The sequence below is a fragment of the Hippopotamus amphibius genome, chromosome 8 (assembly GCF_030028045.1).
Source record: "Hippopotamus amphibius kiboko isolate mHipAmp2 chromosome 8, mHipAmp2.hap2, whole genome shotgun sequence".
Taxonomy (NCBI): Eukaryota; Metazoa; Chordata; class Mammalia; order Artiodactyla; family Hippopotamidae; genus Hippopotamus; species Hippopotamus amphibius.
The window spans coordinates 41,455,182-41,467,640 of record NC_080193.1 but is presented as its reverse complement, the minus strand read 5'-3'; positions in this window follow the sequence as shown (position 1 = coordinate 41,467,640).

Here is a 12,459-nt window from a genome sequence, read left to right as displayed (position 1 = left end):
TGTTAGTTGTTTGGCCTGAGGCTACCCAGCACTGGAATTCACAGGCTCTTTGGTGGGGCTAATGGCAGAAGGACTCCGGGACTCAGGGAGGGCTTATACCAATGAGCACTTCCCAGAACCCCTGCCACCAGTGTCCCTGTCCCTGCAGTGAGCCACAGCTGCCCCCCACCTCTGCAGGCAACCCTCCAACACCAGCAGGTGGGTCTGGTTCAATCTCCTCTGGGGTCACTGCTCCTTCCCCCTGGGTCCAGGTGAGCACACTATTTTTGTGTGCCCTCCAAGAGTGGTGTCTCTGTTTCACCCAGTCCTGTGGAGGTCCTGCAATCAAATCCTACTGGCTTTCAAAGTCTGATTCTCTTTGGATTCCTCCTCCCATTGCCAGACCCCCATATTGGGAAGCTTGGCATGGGTCTCAGAACCCTCACTTTAGTGGGTGGACTTCTGTGGTATAACTGTTCTCCAGTTTGTGAGTCACCCACCCAGCATTTATGGGATTTGATTTTAACTCAATTGAGCCCCTCCTACCATCTCATTACAGCTTCTCCTTTGCCTCTGGATGTGGGCTGTCTTTTGTGGTGAGTTCCAGTGTCTTTCTGTCAACGATTGTTCAGCAGTTAGTTGTAATTCCAGTGTTCTTGCAAGAGGGAGTGAGCGCATGTCCTCCTACTTCACCATTTTGAACCATCTTCCTCCTGTCCTCATATCTTAAGTTGAGAATATGTGTATGCATGTGAGAGAGTGTGCGTTTGATTGTGTGTATGTGTGTGTGTTTGTGTTGCCACAGCTATGACTAAGTACCCATTTCCAGGAGCATCCAATTTTACTTGATTCCTGAAGGAATTCTAGTCTGCCACCAACCAGAGAACCCTGTTTTTACTTAACACTCTAAGAAAGGAAGTTAAGAAGAACCTGGAGGAATATACCAGCAAAATATTTTGCTTAGTCGAATTAACAACCTTGTTTTCACTCGTTTTGGATTGCAAAGCATTTCTGGCAAATATTATAGAAGAAGCCTAGCTCTTTTTGCATTCACATTGAACAGTTAGCTTTTGAATGCCGTTAATCATTTATTAGAAAGTGTGTTTCCCCCTCAGGTGTGTATTATCAAGAAGTTGTTGGTATGTATAAATGTGATCCCCAGACCAAAAGTTTTCCCAGAAGAATGTATCTCTGAATTTGAGTTTAGAATTTGTAGTCAGAGAATTTGCAGGGGAAAAAGACTTTCATATTTAGTTAATTTTCGTACACAGTCATCTCTTCTATAAATTGAGGTACTTCTCTACAGGACTTGCTCTTACCCACAATGTAGCATGAAATTCCACTGAATGAGGAGGGGTGTGCTTCTCAAAACAAAGATGGCATTCATAAGAGTGGGCATTAGGTGGCCCTGTAATTCCATCTAGCCTGTATCCCAGCAAGTTATTTGACTGGTGGTCACAGAAAATACTCTTAAAGGAATCCAGAACTCAGGTGCCCTTAATGAAAGGTTAGTTTGCTCCCAGGGGTTTTCTTTCCAGCATCCCAGAAAAGCACTTTGTGACTTCAGACTATGTGTCCTAGTGCCCTTTTACCACATCCCTTTGGAAATGTCAACTCACACGGAAGATCTGCAACCCACATGACACCAGGGAATCATCTCTTAAATGCAAGCCCTGGTGAGAGCCCCATGGGTTGTTTCCCTGCCCTGCCTGCAGTAGAGATCAGGACAGACTTTTGGTGTTGAGCATCGGGAGGGGGAAGGGAAATGTAAAGCATAGGGGATGGGTCAGTCAGAAGTTTTGCTCATAAAACAGGTAGAGGCTATTTATTCCACAAATGGTTATTAAGCTTACCTGGGTACTAATTGGGGGTGGGGGTGAGGATGGAAGGCAGATTCCTGCCTGCCCAGAGCTCACAGAAACTGGTGCCTCTGAAGAAACGCAGACTCAAAGAGCAGGTGCTCAAGACTCCAGATTGGTCAGTGGAAGCGCTGGGGCTAACATCCGGGGTCCAGTTTCTCATTCTATGTTGGCCTTCCAAAGAGCCTTAGGCAGACTGGTCACCGAACAAAAGTGATATGTAATATCTGAGGCTCGGCTCCTCTGTGGTTTGTTCCTCTTTGATCCACACCACATAACCTCCAGTCAACCCTCATTCATTCATTCATGGACTCACTCAAATTAATATTTACAAGCATCTATGTGTGATACAAATAATTCTCAGTCCTTTTCAAAAATTTGTATTTTATGATTTTATAGTTTGTGTCCTCACAAGCCATCTCTAAGTTTTGAGAGTGAGATATACAGAGGGAAAATAGCTAAAATATCTAAATTAAATACCTATTGATGTTTCTCTTTATCCTCCCACCTCTTAATTAAAACAATTCTGTGAATTCGTGATTTCATTTAGTTATTTGGAGGACTGGAAAAGCCAGCTTATCTGGGTCCCCAGAACCTTCTTCTGGCTTTTTCCTAGAATATTGTTCTACTCCTCACACTTCTATAAAACTGAGACTTCCTCCTCAGTGGCTGCCTGCAAATAACCAATTGGGCATTATTTTCTTTGCAAAAGCTACAGATTGTTGTTTTTTGGACCCTGTATTTGAAGAGTGCATCCTTTCATTGCCTCTCTTGTTGCTCAATTAAAGGCTTCTCGCTGACACTTCAAACTACTACTTATCTCCTGCCCATTCACATCTGCTGGAAAGATTGTATAATGGAAAGTGCATTGTGAGAGGAGCAGTTTCTGGTGCATCAGAGGAACCCTAAGAAGTAATTTCCTAAAAATTGTATGATGTTAATACCAGCAGTAAAGTGGAGCTTAGAAAAAATATCCACTGTCAAAAGACAAAGAAAGGTGAAAAAGCAAATAGCAAGCTTTGGGTACACAAATACTATCATAGCACAGATAGGGTGTTTTCCTAAAGCTATTGCTCACTGTGAGTACCTGCAAATAATAGAAACCGGTAATAGCATCATTGTTGAAGCCAAAAGAAAGTAAACATATAAAAGGACGTGGGAAGTTGATAGGAATATTCTGTGAGTTTAGGTAACAATCTTGTGTAGCAGAATGAGCTAGACATCTGAATCTGAGTCACCTGGGCTGGGGTGTGTGCCACAATCACCAGTCATGTGACTTTAAGTCACAATTTTTCTGAGCCTTGGTGTCACCTGCATAATGGCAGAAAAAATATTTCAAATTGAGAGAGGTTTAAATAAGATGGTGTTCAGAATAGTGCCAGGTAGACTGCCACAGAAACGTAATCTTCCTTTTCCAGATTCCAGTTCCCTTGAATCCCTCTCCATTGCTAGAATATTTGGAACAGAAAAGACCTTGGACATATGGGCAAGAAGTGGGGAAAACTGGGGCCTGATAAAAGGCAACAGGGGGTCTCTTTACAGACAAACTTCCAATAATTGGAACATTCTACCTTTAGCACAGAAAATTTAGCAGTTTTTACCTTATATAGAGCATGTGGGCATTCAAATCAGGCTCAGTTCAGGACTGTGGTGTGAAGGATTTAGAAAGTATGAAAGCACCAGGTGTGGCCTTGAGCAAACCTGTAATATTACCAACATTTGCATTGTCCCTATGCCTGTATTCACTAAAATTGCTTATATGAAAATTACTTTGCCATGGACATAAGTCTGAGTCACAGACATCCTTCTAATAAAGGCAAGCGGGAAAGGTATTTTAGGAATTCAGAAACAGGTAGGGAAAATAATTCTTTTTGAATATGTTTTTCTTTACTCCTCAGGATAGCTCTGAAAGGCAGATGGATAGTAGAGGTTTCCTTCAATTGATTGGAAGGCATTATGTTATTATGGAGCGGGACAGCAGGGTGGGGACAATAGCGATTTCCACAGTGTAGAAGGAGCAGATGTTCACCCAGAAGTTGAGAGAGGTAGGGCTGTTCTAGGTAGAAAGAATGAGAGAACAGTGTGTACAGAGTCTCAAAGGCAAGACAGACTGGAGCTGAGGTGGGGTGTGTCTGAGGACGTGCAGGTGGCTCAGGCGAGCAGGGACACGTGTGGGAAGGACAGTGGGTAATGGGACACGAGAAAAGCAAAAGACACGTCATGAAATTATGCTATGGAGTTTGCACTTCTTCACAGTATTAAACTACTGAATCTCAGAGTGAAATTATAGAGCCTGCCTTTTAGGAGAATTTTTTGGGGATATAATTTGGAGATAAACCAGAGGAGCTGAGCCTGGAGGCAGAGAGACCAGTTGAGAGGCTACTGTAAGATGCTGAGAGTCTGAGGTGGGGCTTGGCAGCATCTTTGGCAAGGAGAGAGCTATTTAGGAGGTGAGATTGCCATGACCCAGTGACGAAAGTTATGTGATGGTGAATGAGAAAGGAAGAGCCCCAGCTAGCTCTCAGGGTTCTAACTTACTAGATGGTGATACCATTAACTCAGCTCCGAAGAGCTCACTGGGGACAGAAGGCAGGGCTTTGAAGGAGACAACGGGTTTAGATTTGAGTGTTAAATTTGAGACCTCCATGCGATAGCGATGAAGACAATGTTCAGGGCTGGGGACATCGACTTGAGAATGGTTCACCTGTAGACCACAGTGCTAGCTAAATAAGGTGGCGAATATGATTTTCCACTGGGGCTGTGCCTCCTGAGGAGAGAGGGAAGGGGAGAAAAGCTGGTGGAACATCAAGGAGGGCTGCTGGCATGAGCAGCAGTACAGCCAAGCAAGATGGGTCAATGCAAGTGGAAAGTCACCTAGAGATTCATATAGTTGTGGTCCAGAGCTCAGACAGCATTTTGAGCAGAGGCAGCTGATTGCTCTGGACAGTTTCACAGGCAAGGACAATGGCTACTTTTGTCTGCATGTTTCCTTTTTAAGAGCTGTAAGTTGTGGCACATTTTTGCTTATTTAAAGCATCCATCCAAACTAGAGACTGTCATACAGAGTGAAGTAAATGTGAAAGAGGAAAGCAAATATCATATATTAATGCATATATGCGGAATCTAGAAAAATGGTACAGATCAACTAGTTTGCAAGGCAGAAATAGAGACACAGATGTAGAGAACAAATATATGGACATCAAGGGGTGAAAGCGGAGGGAGGTTGTGGTGGGATGAGTTGGGAAATTGGGATTGCCATATATATATTACTAATAAGAAAAAACACCAAATTGTACACTTTAAATATATGCAGTTTACTGCATGTCAATTATATCTCAATAAAAATCCTTAAAAATATAAAGCATCCATCCATCCATCCATTCATCCAACCATGCCACCATCATTCACTGGTTGCCCAAGAGGTGGCAAACTCAGTGCTAAGAATCAGAGAAGTAGCTGTGACTAAACGTATTTCACGTCATCTGGGAGCCCAGTCTGTGCAACCAGCTGCAGAGGTCTGTCCCTCTGTCTGCCAAGAAAAGGACACAGACCCCTCTGAGACCTAGATCCTCATAACTCTCTTGGAAGACCAAGGGGATATATCTACTCACCTACTGAAAATAATTTTGCAACTCTCCATTACTACAGCATGAAGTGACTTGTCTTGCTAGACATGGCCCTCCACGACATCCCCCTGTTTTTCCTGTGCATCTTCTATTCCCGAGCCCTGTACTTCACACTTTAGCAATAATGAACAGGGCACAGGGTTTCAACCCAGGAATTCTTTGTATACATTTTTCCTATCTATAATTCCTCTTCTTTTTATATGCCTGGGAGGCTCCTATTTATTTTTTAAAACACTGTGAAGGCATCACCTCCTTTATGAAATCTGTGCTGACTGTCTAAGCAGAAAGTGACCTCTGAGTGTGACTTAAGATTTAACCTTACCTTGTTTCAAATCCCAATGTGACCACTACAAGGACCTGTGATTTTGAGCAGTTACTTAAGTTCTCTGAAACTGAGCCCCCACTTTTTTAAAACAAAAGTGATGATACCTACTTTGTAAGATGGTTATAATCAGAAGTGTATCATATTTTAATTGTATATACAATATATTAATATATCAACATATATGATGTGTCTGTTGCCTAACAAGTTGATCCTCAGTCAATAAAAAAAAAGTCAATAACTTTTACTCTAATTGTTTGAGGACCTCATAATGCTCTGCTCTTATTGCAACCTCATTGCCCTCACTCCTGACTGTGGGAGCTACTTTCCCTGGTCCCCCAGTGAACCAGCCTCCCATATTCATGCCTTTTGGATACAGGGCTGCTCCTCTGAAACTTGAGTTGACCTGGGATTCACTTATAACCAATAGAATATGAGATAAATTTCTTTGCATGGCTCCCAAAGTTTGGGTAAAGGAAGACTTGGGTTTTCTACAATGATCTCTTGGAACACTGGTTGTGGAGGCAGTCAGACACCATGTAAGATGCTCGAGCATGCCGTACAGAAGGCCAGTCTAGCCATGTGAAGAGATCCCGCCAAGATGGAGACACTCAGTCAGCCCCAGCTGTTCCATGGTACCAGATGCGAGCAGGAAGTCTTCCCAACATTCAGCCTATTCGAAACCTCAGCTGTCTCCAGGTCTGTCCAGCTTCTGACAGCAACGAGCAGAGAAATCTGAAGTGAGAGCTGCCTCACTGAGCCTAGTGAATCCACAGAGTGGTGGAAGATAATGACCCATTGCTATTTTAAGCTGCTGAGTTTTGGAGTCTGTAAGAGAAAACTGCAACACTTACTTCTCCAAAAGGCTCTCCCCAGGTCAAATGGGAGACCCCTGACCTGTGATGTCCTCCCACAAAGCGTGAGAGGGGGCTACCCCTGCTGTCTCTCCAGTCCCTGCTTATTTGTTGTCCTTCTGCCTACCTGTGTGTGCCACGGGGGCAGAGATGGCACGCATCCTGTCTATTGTTCTCCAGGACCTGGCAGAGTGCCTGTCAACTAAGTGGGATGAAGATACCCTTTTACTAAATACTATAATATTCACACTATATCGTAGTCTGATGTCTCCTCGTTTATGAGCTCGTATAAGGCAGGACTCAATAAAACAGGTTTCATAATTGTACCTGTCCCAGAGATTTGTTACCAAAAATGAAGTGATGTGTATAAAATACTTAGGACATTTCACACCTGTGACTCATTTGTTTTGAAACTGGAAGTTCATACTTCAATCTCCCATATAAATTTTGTTTTATTTTTATTTTTAAATTTTCTTTCCCATATAACTTTTATAACAACATACAACTGTTATATGTCTCACATTTATAGACGATGAGTAAAGTATACTCACCATTAATCTGGAATTCACAGTTAATCAACATCTTGTATTTTATCTGGAAATCCTTAGCAAAGCAGAATTGAACCCAGGTATTCTGGTGGCCAAGCCACTCCTCTCGTAGTCCCATCTGAATTGTGAGGTGCTTGTAGATTTTAATGTTTTTAAACTCCTGTTCAGGGAACTTGTCGAGGTGCTTTGTCCTGGCCCAAAGCAACCTCACCTCTGGTGCTGCCCCTCCATCCCTTGTTCTCCCCTGCTCAGCATGTACGGTGTGGTTTGGCATATGTAGTGCACTCATTAATGCAGGAGGTACCCTTTGGTATTTCATGAATGAACATTTATAAAGAAAACAGAGTGGCAATTCTGTCCCATAGCTTTTTCTGATTTGAGGCCCCCTTTCCAGAGGGGCATAAGAACTCACCCAGAAGAGAATGGGGAAAAATTGCTCTCATCTGAGCTGGTCCTTTCAAGCCCTTAGAACAGAAAGGTAAGCATTTCTTCACTGAAGAAGGACGAGTTAGTGACATTTTCTCATTTTGCTGCATGTGATATTCACACTGATTCCAATTATGTGCCGTGCAGCTTCCAGGAGTTCAGCTTTAAAGGGCCACGGGTTTTCTGCTCAATTGGATGGAAGCATTTTAAATCATTCCCACCTCATGGCAGCCAAAGTCATTGTTTTCTTTATAGCTAACTTTCCTCTTTTTTTCTCTGAGCATAGCACAAAAGGTGGGAGGTTACTTTAAAGGAAGGCATTTATTTTTAACCATAAACCAAGATCAGTGGAGAAGGTAGAATTAGAGAGAAAGTTCCTACAAAATGAAAAAAAGACATAACACTTTGAAAAAAAAAAGATTCTGCAGAGGAATGAAGAGTTGTTGGCTTAAAAACACAAAATATACAAAATAAAACACAACATTTTATGTTTCTGAGGTCACCTGACATTTCTAGGCCTTTAGCATTGGATTCAATGTTAGCAGAAGATGCATGTCTCAGCAAGAAGCATAACCGGTAATTTGAGGAAAATGGGTTCCTCTCTCTCCCATTTTACAGCATATGTGAAACTCTTCTTTTCTGAATGCCCTGGCGGTGTGTTACAGAAGGTTGTGGACTTCTTCCAAAAACATCAAGGATAACCCACATGCTTTGTGGTGGCTGTGGACTAAGAGTTTGAGAGAAGCTTTTCATAAAGCTAAGTGCCTGGGAAGAAATTGAGGGAAAAGGTCAAAGGGTTTAAAGGAGTGTGTGTGTGTGTGTGTGTGTGTGTGTGTGTGTGTCTTTGGGAGGAGTGGAGGAAAGGTTTTCTTTTTCTTGTGTAAGAAGACAATGCACTTTAGATTTGGAAGTGAGCTAAGTAGAATATCCACTCAGCTATTCCTTTTTCTTCTTTTCTTCCATTCAACCTGCACTTGCTCACTGCCTGAGCTGAGGATGTCCAGTGCCACCTGCTATAGGTACCGAGGTAAGTCAGAGTTCCTCTCATGGGGACTGCAGAGGGAGGTCTTGGTGGCTGATGAGTCATCAGTATATTTCTGCTAATTAATGCAACATTTGCTTGTTTTCTCCTTTTTCCCAGACTCGGAGATGCCCCTCCAGTCCATGGTGAATGAGAGGGATCTTTCAAGCAGAGCCACAATGCCACTTCCTAATTCAGGAAGTCATGTTTAAACATCCAGAAGAGTGTTTCTCAAGATGTAGTTGTCCAACTACCTTCACCAGGGAGCTTGTTAAATTTGCAGATGTCTCACTGAAGACCTACTTTATCAGAATCTCTCTTGGTAGAGCCCAGGAGTGTGTAAAACACACACCTCCCTAGACATTTGTAGGCACTTCAGCATTCCCAACCACTGATCTAGACCTATCAGTGTTCTGCGTAGAGGTGATGACCCAGGGCTTGGAGCCCTGGTCACATCCAGGCTGCTCTCCCTGCTCACCTCATCAGCATCAGAAAGCTCTGCACAGCATCCTTGGGCTTTCGGTGGCTCTTCAAATTGATAGTGAGCTTCTAAGTGTTTACCTGTCTTGGCATCTCTTGTCAGCCAAGGGCAGAGTGTTATAGGTGGCAGGGACTCAGTGAGGACTGTGGATGATTACTAGACTGACAGTTTAGGGAGGAGTGCTTCAGGAGGGCTCTGCTTCGTCCATCCCTCTGACTTGAGTCTTTGAAAGAGGTTTCTTCAAGTGTTTATTTAGAAAGCATGTAATTCTACCTACAGTGAACAAACACTGAACCACTGTAAGAAACAAAGGCAGTTATGGTCACACTGGGTTCCTGCTTTCCAAACATCCCCTCTTGGTGGACACAGAGGCACAGGGACAGTGGCGTTGGTACTGAGTTTGCAAGCACTCTATTTCTGGTGTTGATTTTGGAATGTTATTTAGGAGTTGTGTTGAGCAGAATGGGTGACTTAGAAAGAAGGTGGGGCTTGGGGTCACAGCAACTTTGACTCAAGTCTAGGGATTCCCTGTACTGTTGGTCCATTGTCTCTAGAGGAATGACAACTTTTCGGAGCCTTGGTTCTCGTATTTCATAGAGAATGACAATGTCAGGGTCATATGGCTTGTGAGGCCTGAAAATTAGATCCATTATGTGAAAAAAGTTCTGTGATGATCACAATTTCTGGCATATGGGATACTCTGGGGTAATTAGCTACACACTTTTATTTTCCTGGTCTGGAGATACATAAATGGGTCACTTGATTGATGGGGGGCTGTGGTAAGTAGAATAATGCACTTCCCCCAAAGGTGTCTATGTCCTAATTTCATAAACATGTGACTTTGCTACCTTATATTGTAAAAGGGATTTTGTGGATGTGATTAGGTTAAGGATCTTGAGATGGGAAGATTATCCTGTGTTAGCTGGGTGGGTCCAGTGTGATCACAAGGGTCCTTGTAAGAGGGAGGCAGGAAGTTCAGAGTGAAAGATGGAGAAGTGATGAGAGATACAGAGGTCAGAGTCAGAGAGATTTGAAGATGCTAAATGGTTGGCTTTGAAGGTGGAGGAAGGGGCCAGGAGCCAAGGACTGCAGGTGGCCCCTAGAAGCAGGAAAAGGGAAGGAACCAGTGTCTCTCCTCTTGCACCCAGAAAGAATGCAGCTCAGCCAACCCCTAGATTTTAGCAAAGTAAGACCCTGCCAGACTTCTGACTTCTGGAAACAATAGAATACATGTGTGTTGTTTTAAGCCACTAAACAGAGTTTGTGGTAATTTGTTACATCAGAAATGGGAAACTGGTACAGGAGTGTTTTAATTCCTGATCCAGCTCTAGATAGAGTTCTAGGTGTGTCCTTCAGTATACAAAATTACTCACACACTGGTATGCATAGAATGAGAATGTGAAAGCAGGAAATATCTGGATGTGAAAACCAAAATACTCCTATGGTCTGTGAAAGTAACAGCTGGATCCCAAAAGTGATTTGTTCTGTCTGATGTGGGAAAGCCCAGATTATTCCTGAGGAGTAGTAGGTGGCTTGAAATAGAGGAGTTTTAAGCAAAGACAAGATAAAGTGCAAGAGAGAAGAAGTTGTGGAATTAGAAAACACGGGGGGACATTGAACTTGCTGGATTCTGCTTACATCACTTGGGTGGGTCCAGAGACCAGACCCAGAGCTGTGCGAAACAACCACAGCAGTAGTAATGCTCACAGCCATCCCTCCCCGAGCACCACCGTGGATAATCCCATTATGTGTACTGACTCTTTTAAAGTCCCCCAGCAACCTCAACGGGGACATTGGGTAGGCAGCATCAATAGCATTTTACAGTTGAGGAAAATGAGGCATAGAGAGCTTGATTCATTAGCTCAAGATGATAGAGCCTGTTTTCAAATCCAGACAGCCTGGCTTCAGTGCCTCTGTATCTAAGAGGCAGGGGGCAATAGCTTCAGGAAGGGGTGGATCTAGAGGCTCAGATTATGTCATTAGGGTTGTGTCTCTCTTTATCTCTAAGAGTTTTTTCCTCCATCTCCTTTCATCATTAGTCTGATTCTCTGTATATAATGACAAAAGTTTCCACCAAATTGTTCAGGTTTATATCTTGCCAATTTGGTCCCCCTAAGAAAAGAGAAGTTTTTCTTCCCAATATCTGCAGAAAATCCCTGGCCTTTGCTCTCTTTGGCATGAATTAGGTACTGTGCCCAGGCTTGACCAATCACTGTGGGGACTGGAGGGATGACTCCTGTGTCCTGTGCCCACACTGCTGCCTGGGAAAAGGTTAACCTCGCCCAACAACAAGAATTCAGTCAGAGAAGGGCTGATTCCCTCAAATGATATCAAAATATTATTATCAGGAAAATAGGTAACAGATGTTGGGAAAGGAAATGCACACCTGCTAGCTCCAGTGATTCTTACCAGGGTTGCGTTCTGGGTTTGGGTTTGGTCCAAGAGTTAAATCACATGGAAGGATTGGACATCGAAGGATGCACAGCTGCATGGAGGAGGCTCGCATGAAAACAAATCAGTGTCATCGAGTCTTGTAGGTGCTGTGGTGCCTGTACAGGAGAAGGGAGGGCTCTGTGTGACCTGGGGCGGGGGCATCCCTCTGTAATGAGATGTTCTAATTTAGGGATGGAAAGCTAAGTGCACTGCTTTCACTGCAGAGCTCACACTCTGACTACTGTCTCTCCAGTCTGGGTCCTGGAGGGGTCTTTGTACAGCACAGCTTCTGCAGCAACAGGAGCCAGTGTAGCAATATTGAGAAGGATGGCTCAGAGATCGCCTCTGAGCAGGGGGGAAATGAATTGTTCTTTTACATGCTCCCCCAATAATAAAATAAATCAGCTGGATTATTCAGTGATGAAGTGCTCTGCTCTCTGGCCAGGGGGGCTCCACAAGTTATTACTGGCTAACAATAGCTTGTTAATGTGCTTGGGCCCAGGAAAGTCAAACTGTACAGGTCCTGGGAGAATCCAGTCTTATAAAAGAGGGGATTCATTCCAAGCATGAGCTATTAGTTCTGCTCTGAATATCACCGCTATTAACTGCAGGGCTTTCGTGAAATCTCTAACCTATCAGCATCTCAATCCTCACCAACTGCCCAAGAAAACGACTGTGACAGGTACTAACTGGTGATTATAGGAAAGAATAGCTTTGGACTGGAGAAAGTCCTGCAGGTGCTAACTAGTCCACAGCTCTCCCCTGGGAGGGAGATGCTTTTTGGGTGAGTGTGCTTGGCTTCTGTGGGGAGTGTTTTGGATCCATTATTCTTCCTGATCTCTCTCTCTAACCCTAACCTTAACCCTAACCTCCCTATCCCCCTCCTCCTTCCACCTTCCCCAGGACTCTG